Source organism: Cibotium barometz, chromosome 6 (genome assembly GCF_041138505.1).
Source record: "Cibotium barometz isolate CiBa-2024 chromosome 6, ASM4113850v1, whole genome shotgun sequence".
NCBI lineage: Eukaryota > Viridiplantae > Streptophyta > Polypodiopsida > Cyatheales > Cibotiaceae > Cibotium > Cibotium barometz.
This window is the reverse complement of record NC_141051.1, coordinates 30766283-30785526: the sequence shown is the minus strand read 5'-3', so window position 1 is coordinate 30785526 and position 19244 is coordinate 30766283.

The window sequence follows — 19244 nt, the reverse complement described above, 5'->3', positions numbered from 1 at the left end:
AGGAGCGGGATTTTGAGCGGTCATACTGAGTGTTGGTTCTTGCGTTGTGACTCGTCTGGTTGCCCAATAGATATTGCACTTGGTGGCCAACATCCATTTGCGCCCTAAGTTTACAGTGCCTTCCATGGTACCAGCAGGCATAACCAAAAAGCTTTGAATTACGGTCCTCTTGTCATAGGCAACCGGAGTGTGCAAAATTCCTGAGACAGGGATTTTCTTCTTGTTGTTGATACCTTGAACTTGGATAGCACTCTTGGATAAAGGTGGTTTTCCAAGTTGACACCACACGCCATATGATAGCAAATTGTGTTGAGCTCCTGTATCCAATAATGCATTATACAGCATCTCCCCGTAAAGGACTCTGTAACTCAATTGGGTATCTTAGAGGTGGGTCAGATTTCAGTGAATCCTCCTCTGCCTCCTCGAAAAATGCTTGTGTAATCCCCAAGTTGGCTTCTCGTTGGTGCCTAGCACGCTGTTGACGTTCTTTGGCTTCAACTCTCGCTTGTATTTTCTTAAGCTCAGCTTGTTCTTTAGCTGCCTTCTTTTGATGGATTGCATATAACTCCTCTTGGCTTAGGGGGTCATAGTATCTTTTGAATTTACTCCCATTAAGGAATCCAATGGTTTCAACTCCGTCGAGAGTCTCCACTCTGATGGTACCTTGTGGGGTAATTTCACATACTCTATACGGTTCCTTACCAGCATATTTGAGCTTCTTCTTTTCATTTCGCACTCCATACATCAGGACTTTATCCCCAACCTTGATGTCCTTGTTCTTTAGGTGGCGATCAAACCATTTCTTCCTTCTATCCTTCTCCACAAGGGCATTGTACACAGCCAATTGTCTTTCTTCGTTTAGCCACTCAAGGATATATAGACGCTCTACTAATGGATTACCATCCCAACCCTCTTGAGTAGCAACGCGAAGACTAGGAATGACAAATTCCCACGGCATGACCGCTTCTTGGCCATATACCATTTTGAATGGTGTGCAATTAATAGCCACTTTGTACGCAGTACGATAGGCCCATAAAGCTGTTGTAAGCTTTAGATCCCAATCCGTGCGATGAGCTTCAACTGTCTTTGTCAAAACAGAGATTAAGGTCTTGTTGGTACTCTCGGCTTGGCCATTCGTTTGCGGATAGTAAGGAGTAGATTTATGATGGGATATCATGAAATTTGTTGTGAGCTCCTTAATCACTTCATTTATAAAATGCGTACCATTGTCGCTCACAAGTTCAAAAGGACATCCGAAGCGTGTGATTATATTTTCAAAAAGGAACTTGGCTGTTGTCCTTGCATCTGCCTTACGTGTCGCTTTCGCTTCAGCCCATTTGGTCATATAGTCAGTGGCCACAATAATATAACGAGATTGTGTGTTGCGGGCCACTGGGCTAATTGGACCTACAAAGTCTAAGCCCCACTTTTCAAATGGTTGGTTTACTTTGATTAGATGTAGGGGCATCTGCTGATCTTTCCTCTGGGGTTTCTTGTATCGTTGGCATTCATCGCAACCCTTCACAAAGAGTGATGCATCTTGGAACATAGTGGGCCACAATACCCTGATTGTAAGATCTTTCGCGCATTTAAGTCTCCTGAGAAGTGACCACCGGCTACGCCCATATGTGCCTCTTGCAAAATGTATAGATACTCATCTTCTCGGGCACAACGCCTAAGAACGTCATCCTTTCCTCTTTTATAAAAAGAGTCCCGGCTATCAGGCAATAGGGTTCGCATTCTTTGATTAGCTTTCGAGCTATATCTTTACGAAGCTCCTTGGGTGGAAAGCCATTAACCAAAAAGTTAACAATCTTCTCACTCCATTCAGGCATTGTCTCCACCATGAATAGGGAAGTGTCAGGTAAGTCATCAACTCCCGTAGGAGCCTCACCATTAGGTATGCGAGACAAATGATCAGCCATAACATGTTTTTTGCCAGGTCTCACCACAACAGTGAAATCAAACTCAAGAAGAATCAATAGCCATCATGTGATTCTTCCTGTGGAGCATGGTTTGTTTACCAGATACAACAATGCTTGATGATCCACATAGAAAACAAACTTGGTGGCAAGGAGGTAATAACAAAATTTCCTTACTGCATATATCATTACCAACCCTTCTCGCTCCGTAGTGGTGTAGTTCATCTCAGTATCTTTCAACTGGCGAGGACGATTGGCAAAACTAATGGGGTAGTCTAGTTTGTGTTCTCCAGGTTGAGTTAACACACACCCAATAGCAAAGTTTGATGCATCAATATGCACATGGAAGATTAAATCCCATTTAGGCATTCTCAAGATTGGAGCACTCGCCAAGGCCTTCTTTAATAGCTCATAGGCACGGTCACATTCTTCGGTCCAAATAAACTCAATGAGAAGCTTATACAATGGTCGAGCTATCTCGGCGAAGAATAGAATAAATCTTCGATAATAACCAACGTGGCCCATAAAGCGTTGGACTCCCTTATAGTTGGTGGGTGGGGGTAATTCCAGAATGACCTTGATTTTACTCTCGTCAGTGGAAATCCCATTTTTGGACACTATATGCCCTAAGATAACTTCTTGTTTAACCCAGAATTGGCATTTGAAAGGATTCAATGAGATGCGATATAAATCTACACCTTTCAAATATTTTTCGTGAACACATCAAGTGCTCGTCTCCCAAGAGGAATGAACACAAAGATCATCTAAGAAATCTTCATAGAAGTCCCTTAGATATTCCTTAAAGGCTGTGTTTATCAATCGTTGGAATGTTGCAGGTGCATTGGTCAAGCCAAAAGCCATGACGCGAAAGGCAAACACTCCAAACTCCGTGATAAATGTTGTTTTAGCTTGGTCTCGACTGCAATTGTGATCTGATTGTAACCCGAGTACCCATCTAAAAAGCTATATGCCTCCTTGCCTGCCACTCTTTCAAGCACATGTTCAGAATATGGCAAGGGATAATGATCCCTTCTGGTGGCTGCATTAACCTTTTTGAGATCAACGCACACTCTGAGTTTCCCATTCTTCTTTGGTACGATGACTATCGGAGAAACCCATTCTGAGTGCTCAATAGGGTATATGAATCCACATTTTACAAGCTTTTCAATTTTCTCTTGTACAATCTTTGCGTACTTAGGATTCATTGGGTAGGGACGTTGCTGGACTGGTTTAGTAGTGCTAATCATTGGAATCGTGTGTTGCACCACCGAGGGTGGAACACCCTTCATGTCATGATATGTCCAAGCAAATATGTCCTTGAATTCTTTAAGAAGCTTCTTAAGTGCAGCTTCCTCTGACTGGGTGAGGTCTTGAGCAATAAAAACTGGTTTAGACTTCTCACCTGGATCTGCTAAGTCTATCTCCTTACCTATCACAGGGCCATCGCTCGTAGACACCGCTACTCCCATTGGTAGGCGTTCGTTGGGCTTTTGTGTAGACCACTTTACGTTCCCCTGTGGTGAATGATTTGAAATGCTCGGGTGCGGGGTGTAAGTCTACTGGTTCTTGTTGTGCCATGCTTTTTTCTTTCAATTCCGTCTCCTTTTGTTCCTGAGCTAACTCTTGGTTTTGCCGCCTTCTTGCAGTACGACTTAGTTTCGGCTTCTCTTCGATTTCTAATTGGGCGACGTCATGAGGTTGCGGAATACACCACATGAAACTTTGGAGGCATTTTCCCCAATTATCCGCTAGCTTCTAATAATGAGCGTCAATAGCTCCTACATAACTAAGCCATTCTGCAGTGGATTTCTCCTTGTTTATTGCAGTTCGTACATTAGCTCGATAGCATTGTCGCTAATGTCTCATTTTCTTCTTACCAAGTTTTTAATTTTTGTTTTTGTCAGATCCGAACTCACTTGGTCGATCTTCACTTGTGTCCCCCTCACTTTCGGATGAACTGTAGGAGGTCACTGTCCTAGGTCTTGAGCACCTTGCTTCCACATTTGGGTGAATATTTGATTCATCCCCCCCATCAGGCTCAGGGTTAGTTTCTTCTTGAGATTCATACTCAGAGTTGCATTGGTCAGAGTCTTCGCTGCTTTTAGTGTCAGTGGAGTTTGCCACTTTCTCGCCATCTCAGGAGTCAAGTGCATAACACCTATCATGTTTATTGGTACTAACGGTGGCATATCTTTCCCCTCAGAGGTGTTACCCAACTTGTGCCTCTATTTCCCCATGTGTCTATGGTTGCCGCTAGGTGTACCCAATCCACGTTATCCGACTCAGTCATACCCGGTAAGACATCCATATAAGGAGAATCTTTCCCATCATCAGTCTCTTTTTTGCATGTATAGCAATACCTTAACGGGGCAGAGTGAATAGTGGTATCCGATCGATTATCGATGATAACCTTGCTTCCTAAAGGATGTGCACGACCATTTTCAAGATCAACTCGAACGACAGAGTCCTGGAATTGTAGATAGACATGGTTTTTTGACCAGTCATGCACCATTTGCGCTTCCCTCATGAAAGGACGTCCTAAGATCATTTGATATGACATAGGATGCTTGGAGAAATCCATTACAATGAAGGTATGTTTTACCTTGTATCCTAGGACCTTGATCTTAAGGTCCCTTAACATCCCAATAGGTTTAGCAATAGTTCCGTTTGCCATCTTAACCACTATGTTTGTGACTTCGAGGTGAGGTCTCCCCATAGATTCCCAACAGTTTTTAGTCACAATGCTCACTCCAGCACCACCATCAAGGATTCCCTTTAGAGTTAATCCCTTGGTAGTAATAGGGAGGGTCGCATTAGATTCGTCACCTTCAAGGTTCGATACCAATCTCCAGCCTTCCCACTCAAGGTTAAGCCTAAGGCTTTACACTTGTGCAGCTCATTGTGCTCTTCCAAGGAATCACACACGTGTTCAAAGACTTCAATGTGCTTCCTAACATCCTCGTTACCACTGAAGTTTTGAGTGAGCTTAGCCACTTGTACTGCCTTGCTTCTAGGTTCTCTCTCAGGCATACCCCACATGTTTTCTGCAATGGATCGTCCAATCGTCTGAGCAAATGCTGCGAGATCACCTAGGTGAGCAGGCATAGCTGGTGGAGGCACTTCCGGGATAGCCTGGTTGATAGGAGTTGGTGTTGGTCTGAGTAGGTTGGCAAATGACGTAGGATATGATATGTGGCTAGGCCTAGCTCCTCTTGGATAAGGGTGGTGACAAGGCGGTCGTGGAGCATACGCCATTGGCCTACTAAGAGGCGTAGGAGCTACATGAGCATGAGTCGCAATAGGTACATAAGGCCGATAGGCACTACCATGCACTGTTGTAGGTACTGTTCCACTAGGTAGTGGTGTTGTACTAACTATAGCGGTAACAGGTGCACTTTCAGCTATGCTCATCATTGGGGTAGGCATTGCGGATTCCCTAATGGAAAGTTGAGCCAAGGTTGGAAAGCTAAAGTTACTACTCGTGGGCTCAACCTGCATTGAGACTCCAGGCGAAACAACATATGAAGGGTCTATGGGACTCACCGAGGGAGTCTCCAATTGTGATAGGGTTGGTTGTTTGGCCTTGCCCGTATCCAAAAACCTCATAGGGCCAGTGGAAACTAGGTCCACTCCCCTATTTTGCCTCTCAATTTGGATAATTCTATGAATAACATCACATATCATTTGCTGTTGCTCCTCTAGATTAGTGGCGCTAGATGTGGATCGTAGGACTTCTAACCAACCTACATGGTATGTGTAACCCGTGTATAGGTCCGTTAGAGTCTCTGTGTGTAGATCATATTCCCAATTTTCATTGAGAAATATCCCATCTAGACTTGGTGTGCCAAACGGTTCTCTTGAAGTGGACGCAATGTCACTTCTTATGGATTGGCTTCTAGGGACCTCTACTTTAGGAAGAGTATCGGAAGGTGGTAGCTCAATAGGGCCCTCATTAAACGAAGTGGGTAGAATATCCACATGGACACTCTCTGGGAGGGTAGGGTCTACATAAGATGTGAATGGCGAATCCACTACCCCTCCTTCTTCATTTACTTCGCTTGTCGCATGTTCAGAGCGTGTAGCTCTACTAAAAGTCTCTATTAGACGACTAAACATGCTAGATCTAGGTTGTGGGGCCCACACTGGCATGTTTTGGCTTGTCTCCTCAGGGTTCTTGGTAGGGTGTCCTTCCATGGCTTCTGAGTCAGAAGATGAGTCACTATCCACTATTAGTGGATCTTGGGTCGCACTCCCTTGGGTTCCAGCCGAAGGCCAAGATGCCAACGTGGAGGGATGGTGTGAGCCTGCGTAGACTGAAACGCTTTCTAGTGGTTCAGGCTCTAGCACCCGACCAGAACGTAGATGCATGTGACGTGGGTACCCTACGTGCGTTGGTAACTACCCTTGAAGCCCACACAAGTGGTTTCTTGGGTATTTTGCACCTCGTTTTTACTTGTTTTTAGATTGTTTTTAACTCGTTTTTGACCCCCTTACTTACGGTCGAACTTGGACTAGGGCGTGTGATAGCTCGAAACGAGCGTATCGTTTAAAGGGTCCTAGTGTGCTTTACAGCACCGTGTTCGCCTATCTAGAGCTCCTGTAGTCCTCAAAATAGTCCGTTTCCTTTGGGGGGAAGGGGCAAAAGCCTATTTGCTTATGGAGGAAAGGGTGAGGGCTTTATCCCACATGCTCACTTTACTCCTTGGGGAGTGGGCTACATATAGGGCACGACTTCCCATAAGCTCTCACTTGAGAGAAAGCTATGGAGGCTCACTCTCCTATATATATATATCAAAAGACCGAGACCGGGGCCGGGGTCGTGGGTCAATTGGGGTTCTTTCTTTTCAAAATTTTTTTCTCCAATTAGAAAATCTTTCCTCTCCACACGTTTGGTTCTTTCTTTAAAAATAAAATTTAGTTTTTTATTTTTTATTTTTTATAATTTTTTTTAATTTTTTGTTTTCTGTTTTTTTTTGGAGATAAGTTTTCTAGGGTTTCTTTAGGCTCAGCCTTGGCCGCGGCGCAGTTCGCACACAGCACAGGTCTGGGGATTCAGAAATCCCCCTCCCCCGCAGAAAACCAGATAACAGATCACACGCCCACACGCGGAGCGAAAAAATAACAGAAATGCAGAAGATAAATTACAGAAACAGATTGCAAAATCCGGAAACAACTCAACAACAAACACACAGTCGCTTGCCTACAGTGTATATTAAACTTCACGCAGCACAGCCGAGCTGCAAACTGGAGCTTGGTGCAGGGCAACTCCCCGGCAGCGGCGCCAAAAATGTGCGCTTTTGCCGCACAGGTCGTAGCTGGGGACTTGCCAGACACCGTATGCGAGCCACGGATGGCTACAAGCATACGACCAGGGAAGGAAGCTCAAACAGAATGCCAAAGGGTGTGTCACTCACCGCTCAACCGCCGCCTTGAAGGATTCTCGCGTCGCAGCCGTGAAGGAGGAGCCGCCGTCGCTGCTCTACCGCCTCTCCGCCACGCCGTGCCGCTACACAGTGCTCGATCGCTCTCTCACTCTCTCTCTCTCTCTCTCTCTCTCTCACGCAAGAGAAGGAAACCAAGAGATAAGGCAAGAGCACTCTTGTATTCACAACACATGAGAATGAGGATTTTAGGGTTACATTTGACTCATATAGGTGACTTGGCCGTTCACACTTGGGCGCCCATGCATGGCTGGTCGACCCTAACCCTTATCCTACTGATATCCAAGGTGCGCCTCTCATCGGCGATCACCCAACCCCTTCATCCTTAACATATGGTGCCGACAAGCCCGGCCCATGACTCAGAATATTTAAATTAATGACGTAAAATATAGTACGTCGCCATGTCCGCCAACATGGGTTAACATACTGCTCGTGGGCTCAACCTGCATTGAGACTCCAGGTGAAACAACATATGAAGGGTCTATGGGACTCACCGAAGGAGTCTCCAATTGTGATAGGGTTGGTTGTTTGGCCTTGCCTGTATCCAAAAATCTCATAGGGCCAGTGGAACCTAAGTTCACTCCCCTATTTTGCCTCTCAATTTGGATAATTCTATGAATAACCTCACATATCATTTGTTGTTGCTCCTCTAGATTAGTGGCACTAGATGTAGATTATAGGACTTCTAACCAACCTACATGGTATGTGTAACCTGTGTATAGGTCAGTTAGAGTCTCTGTGTGTAGATCATATTCCCAATTTTCATTGAGAAATATCCCATCCAGACTTGGTGTGCCAAAACGGTTCTCTTGAAGTGGATGCAATGTCACTTCTTATGGATTGGCTTCTAGGGACCTCTACTTTAGGAGGTGCGTCGAAAGGTGGTAGCTCAGTAGGGCCCTCATTAAACGAAGTATGTAGAATATCCACATGGACACTCTTTGGGAGGGTATGGTCTACATGAGATGTGAATGGTGAATCCACTACCCCTCCTTCTTCATTTACTTCACTTGTCGCATGTTCAGAGCGTGTAGCTCTACTAAAGGTCTCTATTAGACGACTAAACATGCTAGATCCAGGTTGTGGGGCCCAAACTGGCATGTTTTGCCTTATCTCCTCAGGGTTCTTGGTAAGGTGCCCTTTCTTGGCTTTTGAGTCAGAGGACAAATCACTATCCGCTATTCGTGGATCTTGGGTTGCACTTCCTTGGGTTCCAGCGGAAGCCCAAGATGCTAACGTGGAGGGATGGTGTGAGCCTGCGTAAACTGAAACACTTTCTAGTGGCTCAGACTCTAGCACCTGACCAGAGCGTAGATGCATGTGACGTGGGTACCCTACGTGCGTTGGTAACTACCCTTGAAGCCCACACAAGTGGTTTCTTAGGTGTTTTGCACCCCGTTTTTACTTGTTTTTATATTGTTTTTAACTTGTTTTTTATCCCCTTACTTATGGTCGAACCTGGACTAGGGCGTGTGATAGCTCGAAACGAGCGTATCGTTTAAAGGGTCCTAGCATGCTTTACAGCACCGTGTTCGCCTGTCCAGAGCTCCTGTGGTCCTCAAAACAGTCTGTTTCCTTGTGGGGGAAAGGGTGAAGGCCTATTTGCTTGTGGAGGAAAGGGTGAAGGCTTTATCCCACATGCTCACTTCATTCCTTGGGAAGTGGGCTACATATAGGGCTCAACTTTCCATAAGCTCTCACTTGAAAGAAAGCTATGGAGGCTCACTCTCCTATATATATATAACAAAAGACCGAGGCCGGGATCGGGGTCAATTGGGGGTTTTTCTTTTCAAACATTTTTTCTCCAAATAAAAAATCTTTCCTCTCCACACGTTTGGTTTTTTTTAATAAAATTTAATTTGTTATTTATTTTTTTGAAATTAATTTTTCCTTTTTTTTGGATAAGTTTTCTAGGGTCTCTTTCTGGGGTTCAGCCTTGGCCGCGACGCAATTCGCACACAGCACAGGCTTGGGGATTCAAAAATCCCCCCACACGCAGAAAACCAGAGGACAGAACCACGCAGTGCGGAAAAATAACAAAAGAAACACTATAACAAAACTTTGAAACTTAAGGAATATACGATTCATCATACGGCTGAAAGTAGCTGGAGCATTGGCCAAACCAAATGGCATAACCAAAAACTCATAATGACCAGTTTGGGTTCTAAAAGCTGTCTTGAAAATGTCAGATTGAGTCATACGAACTTGATGATACCCAGACTTTAGGTCAATCTTGCTAAAGACTTTTGATCCTCTAAGCTTATCAAGAAGATCATCTACCCTAGAAATAGGATATCTGTTCTTGACAGTAATCTTATTCAATGCACGATAGTCTACACACATTCGGTAAGTTCCGTTCTTCTTCTTAACAAGAAGTACTGGAGCTCCAAAAGGTGAACTACTAGGTCGAATAAGGCCTCTCTCTAGCAAGTCTTCTATTTGGCTTTGGATTTCTTTTTGCTCTAAATTGTTGACTCTATAGGGAGCTTTACAAGGCGGGGAATTTCCAGGCAATAAGTCAATACTATGATCCTCAGGCCTAGACTTAGGTAATCCTGGAGGCAGATCTTCCATGAAACAGTCACTAAATTTGGAGATAAAAAGATCAAACTTTGGTCTTTTGGATGTGTCCAACTCAGCATCAAGCTGGTTAACCCATACCATATAAGTCTTGTCTCTTTTTCTTAGAGCTCTCTTTGCTTGAGTGTGACTCAACAAAGGACTCATTTCTCCTTTGACTTGACACTGGAGGATAATATTTTCATTAAATTACAAAAGTATTATTCTTATTAAAAATAATTTTTATGCATAGAAAGATGCATAAAGGAATTTTTTATTACAAAAGTGTTATTCTTATTAAATTTGATTATTATGCATAGAAAGATGCATAAAGGAATTTGTTTTTATTATAAAAGTGTTATTCTTATTAAAATTGATTTTTATGCATAGAAAGATGCATAAAAGAATTTTTTAATTATAAAAACGTTATTCTTATAAAAATTGATTTTTATGCCTAAATAGATGTATAAAGAAATTCTTTTTATTTTAAAAGTGTTATTCCTATTAAATTTGATTTTATGCATAAAAGGATTTTTTTTATAAAAGTGTTATTCCCATTAAAGTTGATTTTATGCATAAATAGATGCAAAAAAAAATTATATCAAAATTCGAGTTCTCTTTTCCTAAAGTTCAAAATGGAAAAATCATTTGATAAGGTTACAAGCTACTATGCTTGCCAAAAATGAAATGTGATGATCCAAGACATTTCTTCCAAAGTAAACTCTTCAATTCCCATAGTCTTCATCACCTGAAAATATAAGCCCAATTAATTATTAAAATTAATCCCACAAATATTAAACAGGCACAAATCATCACCAACTCATGACTACCAGGTGTAAGTACCCCAGGAATTACCCTGCCATACAAACCTAACTGAAATAATCATAGGTGGCCTCAAACATACGTCATATACCGCACATATTAATATTTATAGTGGTATCACCCACGATATTAACCTAGCCGGCATGACGCAAGAGTAATCTAGGCGTCCCCAAATTACTCAATGTGGATGAGTACAAGAGAAAGGAGTCAACACCGAACGCAGAGGAAGAAGACCAGACTGGTGGAAGACAAAAGCCATCGTGGGCTGAGGAGAAAAAAAAAAGGTACAAAATACTAAGTAGCTTGTAGACAAGAATGCAGGGGGGTCCAGGCGATCCGACCGCCGCTGAAAAAGTTAATTATCGAGGGCGAGAGTGTTGGTTGCCACCTTATCTTTTTTTAATATATATATACATGTGTAAGGTAGGGTTCTCACACAAACAAAAAAATTAAAAGTTTGCATCCTTCCCCCCTTATCTCAACAATCGGTAGGGAAAATCTTGATACAACTGAGACTCATCTTCCCACATAGGGTCTTTTGTTCACAAGTCCTTCCACTATACTAGACATTCCTAATGACTCTATTTCTAAGAGTCCTTTCTCTAGAGCTAAGAATTCTAACTAGTTAAATTTCCAATTAAGTGCTTTGGGATGGCACAACAATTTGCTTAATATTAGCCTACTTAGTATCTTTACTCTTTCAACCTTATTCCTATGGCAAGCTAGGGAAGGGGTGTGTGTGTGTGTGTGTGTGTGTGTGTGTGTGTGTGTGTGTGTGTGTGTGTATAAGGTAGGGTTCTCACATAAACAAAAAAATCAGGATTTTACAAGTATTCCGTCCTTTTTGGAAAGCACCCGCATCTCAAGTCCACCCTGCCTCCTACTTTCCAGTAGTTTAATCTTTTTTCAGCTTATACCATATCAGACGACTTAGCCTAGCCCCAATCAAAACCATGGGTCTAGCTCACCTTGCCCATCTTCACACATGGGTCTAAGATGGGTCAAGGTATTGGTCGACCGTCTTCACAACAACGCGATCTGCCACTCAGGCGAGATCCATGCGCTACAATAATATTCTATGAGATACCTTCATAGACTTCACAAACAATGGAATCCAATAAATACAGTATTTAAACAAAAAACATGAAAAATTAACCATGCATCACATATGTTGCCCAATACAGAGTAAACCATTACAAGTGTGAGAGAGACTTCCTCAACCCTTGAGTCGACACTCCGAATGCAAATCTCTTGTTCTGTGAGTCCAGTTGGTCAATAAGCTTACTTGTCTTGCTTGATCTTCTTGTCTAAGTCTTTGAATCTCTTGAGGACTCTTGCTATGCCTTAACTAGACATCTACCTTAATCATAGTTAATTTCTAAGACCTTTATAGGATTATCAAGGTATCCTGACAATCCTTCTGAATTAGGTCTATCCTTATGGAGCTTTACATTTAAAACTAGACAAAACTTTAGCTAGGTTAACCACCCTTTAAAGTAGAGAACTAGATATTTTTCTTGGCCTTAAGATACTCTTATTAAGTTCATACGTTGTATAGGATAAGGGCTTTCATCCAAGGCATATTTTTTTATCAATCAAGAGCTAAATCAATTCATAAGATCACCTTCTCTCTCTAGAAACTAGTCAGTTCCTCACTCTAAAATGTCCTTTATTGTTTCTGAATAGTCCTGTAGTATGGAATATGTCCAAGTATCTTAAGTCATTTGTATTTTTAGGTCTTGATGTCCTTCTAGGAATGATTTAAGCCTTTTTTTTCTCAAGGATCATACTCATTTCTAGGCTTCATTCTTAAGAGTTAATCTTGTACGAACAATATGCATTCTTGCACATGAACCTAATTGATCCTCCCTTAATAGCCACTTAAACTATATGCCACTTCCTTAATATTGGACCATAATCTTTAAGCTTAAATGAACTACATATTCTTGGGAATTAATGTAGGGAAAGGGTGTTACTAGAAAATTATTTGAATAGGGAATTTAGAGATAAGTAGAGTATTCATCCTAATGGTCTACTTGAAAATTAGATTCAAGACTCTTAGGTTTCCTATTAATGCTAGATTTAATTTCAAGGCTTGATGCACATTTGTACGCATCTTGATCCTTAGTTCATGGTGGTATGTCCTACCATAACTAATGAAGCATAGATCTAAGGGTTTTTAAGCTTTAATCTAAGGTTCACTCTATAAATTAATTTAAGAGAGTATTAAAACCTTAGAATTGATAATCTCACTTTCCTATCCCAATGGTTGAGTGTACTTTATTCCAAAAACTATTTCTCCAATAATGGTATTTTAGAATAAGGTTCACCATAAATTAATTTTAGAGAGTATTAAAACCTAAGAATTGATCATCTTTCACTTTCCTATCCCAAAGGTTGACTGTACTTTATTCTAAAAACTATATGTGTTAGATATCCGTAACGCCACTACGGGCGTTACCACGAGAGGGGACGGCCTCTGGCTCACCACCCAGCCATAGAAGAAGAATGAGGATTGCCCCTCATCCCCCAGGCTATATAGTGTGTGGCCTGCCGTCCACACTAGCCTGGCCGCCCATGACTCCGCATGGGCGTCCTCTCCCACTGAACCTCGGACATGGCCATCCGGTCTGCCGTCGGTCACAGGCATTACAGCCTACGTGACATTACCTCCCCTTAAGAAGAGTTTTCGTCCTCGAAAACAAACTGGGGAAACCTTTTGGAAATTGCACTACGGCGTTCCCAGGTTGCTACCTCCTCATCCCTATCTGTCCATTTAACAAGTACCTCCTGGTACACTTTATGTCGGGTTTGTCTATCACGATACTGTAGAATCTTTTCAGGTTCATGTGGTATCTTTGGTGGCTTTATCAAGTCCACCAAAATCTCTGGAGAAACTGCATTCTCTAACCCGTGAACTGATTTCTTCAGTTTACTGACATGGAAGACAGGATGGACTTGAGAACTCTCCGGTAACTCAAGTTTATATGCTACGTCCCCAATCTTCTTAAGGATTTTAAAAGGACCACAATATCTCGGAGAAAGTTTATCACACTTTCCCGTTTTCATGGTTTCTGACTATGCAGGAACCTTGAGGAATACAAAGTCACCTTCTGCAAAGGTCACCTTTCTTCGTCCTTTATCCGCATAAGTTTTAGCGCGATCCTGAGCGCTACGAATGCTCTCACGTGCGGCTCTGAGCATATCATTTATATCTTCAAGGAAATCCTTGACAGATTGAATCTTCTCCTTTTCTAGGCCTACAGCCATCGGAGATCTCGGCTGGAATCCATACATTAACATGAATGGTGTAAATCCAGTCGCTGAGTGTTTGGAGCTATTATAGGCAAACTCCAATAAGGGCAAGTACTCTTCCCAATTAGATTGCTTCTTACTAACATAAGAACGCAACATATCCTCTAGAATTTGGTTAACTCTTTCAGTTTGACCATCAGACTTCGGATGATCTGCCGTACTCATACTCAGAGTAGTATCCAACTTTTTGAAGACTTCCCTCCAAAAATGACTATTGAACTTTCTATCTCTATCCGACACTATATCTGCGGGCAGGCCATATAGCTTGTACAGATGTTCAATAAAGAGTTTTGCCAACTCTGGCGTTTTAACAGTTTTCTTTGTGGCAATAAACTTTGCCATTTTCGTTAACCTGTCCACTACCACCCACACCGAGTCATTCCCTCGACTCGTCTTGGGTAAACTGGTAATGAAATCCATGGAAATGCTTTCCCATTTCCCTTGAGGAATCTCCAGCGGATGGAGTAGTCCTCCAACGAGCTCCGTCCCTGCCAGGACATCAGCAGGGTCCAATAGGTCATAGTCGTTGTAATCCAAAAGGTCCTCCTCGGTCCCCTCGGCGACGTCAGTATTTATGTCCTCTGGCTCATCGGCCAGAAAGGGGTCAGCAGCCAATGCGGCCGCTGCGGGCTCGCTGGGTCCTAAGACGGGGTCAATAGACGAGGAGGGCGCTGGCGGATCACGCGTGATCGACGAGCGCACTCCGGACCGAACAACGGTCGGGCGTGTACGGCCTGACAATTCGGTCGGGGTCAAACCCGCGACCGAGGATAAGAGACTGGAAAAACCTAGAGAAGTAGAAGGCGGTGGGGACACACTACGCCTAGCAGACATTTTAATTCTTGCAAAAAAATAATGCGAGAACTCGAAAATTACTAAAAAAAAAACGCTAATAAAAATGAGCAGTGGTGGAGAGAGAATAATAGTCACCCCCCTTTACGGTCGCCTGTCGATTTGTGTTGCGTTGCGAGCCTCTACAAGGACGCTTCCGGGATGCTCCGATCCACGAGAAAAATGCCTGCAACTCATAACAAAAATTTAAATGATCGAGAGGTGCCTTGCCGAGATTATTTCTTGCGAGAGGTGCCTTGCCGAGAGAGAGGGTTTCCTTGAATTTTTTCATTTTTAATTTCATAAAAATAAATAATGAAAATTAATTTTTAAAAAAATTAGTGATTTTTTTTTCTTTCTTTTCTCTGGCCGTTGGTGGGTTGGCTGGCGTTTGTTGGCCGTTGTGGCCCTTGGCCGCCGCTGCCGCCGTTGGCTGGCCGGCGCGCCGCCTGCTGGCCGCCCATGGCTGGCCTGGCTGGCTGGCCGCCGCCGCCCGCTGGCCGGCCTGGCTGGTTGGCCTGGCTGGTTGGCCGTGGCTCTAGCTTGGCTGGCCGTGGCCCTGGGCGCCGCCGTGGGGCTGCCTGGCCTGCCTGGGCGCCTCCTCCTCCTCCTCCTCGCAAGGCTGTACGACGGTGCAAGGGTGCTCAAATGGCGCAAAGAGCAGACGTGTTTCCAAGCTCAGTGTGTTTCAAAGCTTTCGGGTCTGCGCCCCCCCCCCTCTACACACGTTTCAGTTTATTTCGTGGGGTTGGTCTGCGCCCCCCCACCTTTACACACAGGTCTCAAATCCTTTCAAAGCCTTTCAACGCAGAGTTTTTCGCAGCCATTCAACGCAGAAAACAAAAAAAACAAACAAAAATTTTGCTTACCTGCGATGCTGCTTCCTGTGTGTGACGGGGAGAGAGAGTGAGAGAGAGAGAGAAAGAGTTCTTCCCTTCAAAAAATCTTGGCCCCCCTCCCTCCACACATTCCCTTGTGGAGATAAGGGTGAGAAGATTGTGGATGAAAACCATCGAGTGGGCTCCGGCCCCCCGTTCGCGCGCGGACTCTCACTATCCCCTCGAACCACGCTCTGATACCAGTGTTAGATATCCGTAACGCCACTATGGGCGTTACCACGAGAGGGGACGGCCTCTGGCTCACCACCCAGCCATAGAGGAAGAATGAGGATTGCCCCTAATCCCCCAGGCTATATAGTGTGTGGCCTGCCGTCCACACTAGCCTGGCCGCCCATGACTCCACATGGGCGTCCTCTCCCACTGAACCCCGAACATGGCCATCCGGTCTGCCGCCGTCGGTCACATGCATTACAGCCTACGTGACAATATCCTATCCCAAAGGTTGACATTCCAAAAACTATTTCTCTAGAATAAGAAGGAGGTGTATTTACTTAAACAATTTTATATTCCATTTCTTTGTAATTTTGACAAAGAGTAGTAACATAATTTATTCAATATACAAGATTCAACCCATTAAAAAGGACATGTACTTTGCAAAAAATCCAATATTTGAAGGCCAGTTGAGATCACTTACTTATAAACTTGCTTTAGCTTGATGTTAATGCATTGTAGGGTCTGTAGAGAACTCCCAATATCCAAGAGAAAAACTTACCTACTTCTCCTTGAATTCAATGATCAAGAAAGGCTCCCATATATACGATATAAATGACCAATGTGACAAGCTAAAGGGGTACTATGACATATAAGGGTTACATGGTATTGTTTTAAGGCATTTATTGCACAATATACTAGCATCTACACCTTTTCAAGAGGGCATTGTAAAAATTAAGGCTAGGGGGTCTTTTTATAGGGAAAACACCCACCTTGATGCATGGGAAGGCTCCCAATTTGGTATAGCCACCATGCACTTTAGTTGAACTGCATCTATGCTTGTTAAACTCCATCTTACTTGAGAAAAAGGGGGCTAGCTCATGCATGCCACTAATTTTTGTGGGCTAGACTAAGGTGAACTCAAGAACCACTTAGTGAACCATCTTGGTGAATACCATCTACCCAAAACCACAAGCTGGAATACCTCTTACCACTTTTCACAAACCATTTGCTCAATTCCACATGGTATTCTTGCAACCCATGTTTTCTCTCAACTCCTTGATAACCTTAGCGTTTATCCAATTATTTAATAATTAATTGCCTAACATTTCTTTAACCTTAGTCTAGAGAGATTTTCAATTTATTTCATAGACCTTGACCTTTTAAAAAATCAAACCCTTTTAAATTTAGGGTATACACCATATTTTGAACACAATGGCAGTCTTAGATTTACCAATTTCCAACTCTATCACATAGGTGTTGTTCACATGGACTTAGTCGGGTTGTGCATTTGTGCTAATTTTAACCCTTTTCTTTGGCAGTTTTTGTCAGAGTACTATTAAATTTACATATCCTAATGATAATTTCATTATTACTTATATTCAAAATATATTTTCTATGAGGTTCTATCACCTGAATTGTCCGTATGTGCCTTTACACACAATGTGCACGTGCACCTAGAGATGTGTGTACCCCTAATTGAATATCTTTTGTCAAGCTTGCTTTAACATATATCCAAAAAAATTATGCAAATAAACACATGGGAATAAATCTCTCAATCTTTTCCTCTCGAGAACCCATAATTGGAATTACTGCGCATAACTTTATAAGGGGGGGTAGGAGGGATCTTACATTTTCAGTGTCATAAAAAAAAGTGTAGTGCCTTGCTCCTATCCTTATCATTGCCTTGCATAGTTGCTCTTGCACCACCCAGTTACCTTCCCTGTACATTGTGTGTAGGTAGTGAAATTTGTTGTTGCATCTTTTTGCATATCTTTTAGTGGTGTAGAGAGTCAGCTTCCTGTCTCGTTAAGAGATTTTTCTTGATAGGGAAGTAGTGCAATGTTAAAATATATTCTCTTTTACACTTTTCTTGTGGTGTAGGGTGTCAAAGCTTAGTCTCTCTCTTTTTATAGCACATGTTGCTTGTACAGGTAGGATTGCGTAAGCTTTCATCCTTGCTCATATCACTCCTATTCTAAGGCTTTCTTAGGGACAAAATTCTTCCTATTCTCCTTCCTGTCAAGAATGTACAATTTGCATTTGAAAGATGTATATGGATCTTGAGCAGGGTAAGTTATTATCTAGACCTTTAAATCTTACTTCTTGAATCTTACATATATTTTTATTTGTAGACACTAAAGATAGTACAAAGAAAGATTGCATTTTTGTAACCCCTCCTAAAAACAAGAACTTGAGTCCAAGGCTTCCATCTTGAAAAAGAGTCCATCTAAGAGAAGTCCGATTCAAAGAGCGTTAAAGTATGTTCGCTCCAGGTTGTGGTAAGTGTAGGATATTGCTTGATTGCTTACTTATGAGAATAGGTAACTAGTAGATATTTGTTAAAACTATAGTTGTTTGTTTCTTAGGGCAAGACACTAGTGGTGAGAGGCATGGTGACAACAACCCTCAAGTGAATATGCTTGGAAGTGCCATTTTTATCATCCATAAACAAGAGTTCTCAGCCTTTGGCACTAGGTAGTATCAAGCAAGAACCTCTTAAATTCTCTCTCTTCTTAGCATGCATTGGCATCACCTAGCATTCTAGCTTTACTTATTTCTGAGCTGTCCGACGTTATCAACTTTAGATTTGCATTTGAAGGGAAAGTGTTGTGCAAATATGGCACCTATCGCTCGTAGTGTAGGGATAGTTCATATGCTAATTTTTTAAAAGATGATCTGGTTGACTTTGAAGCTAAGCATACTATTACTCTTGTTTTGTCTGAATATTTTATTCAACAATTTGCAGAGGCTTTTAATGTCTTTGATTTCTTACACATAGAGGGTGTTAGTATTAAAAAGAAAGTAAGAAACAATGGAAGAATATCTCCCTTTGTATTGGATGTAGACGCAACAACATTAATAGTAAAAACTGAGCCATTTTCATGTAACATTGTGTTCTTCCTTGAGCATAAAATTAGAGACATATTTTCTAACCAGACAATAAGCAATCTGGTTGATTGTGTAACTACTACATTTAATGTGTAAAGATTGATAATGTGGCCAAAAGTGATGGTGGCATTGTGGCTTAATGAACTATTGCAAATGGGCCTACCTCTGTGGATAGAGCAATTGTGAGTGTTACGTTGGTTGTGGTGTTGACATTCTATTGATTTATGCTTGATTCTAGTCTTCGCTTAGATAATATTTCTATTTCTAGCTGTCTTTCGTGCCAACTTGCAAAGTAGAGTATCATAGAATTGTGGACGATGTTCAATTGAAGGGGTTTTTTTGCGTGTGTCGCACGCAATATAGTTATCTTCAAGAGTTGTTCAAACACTTTGTCAATTGTTGACAGCACAATT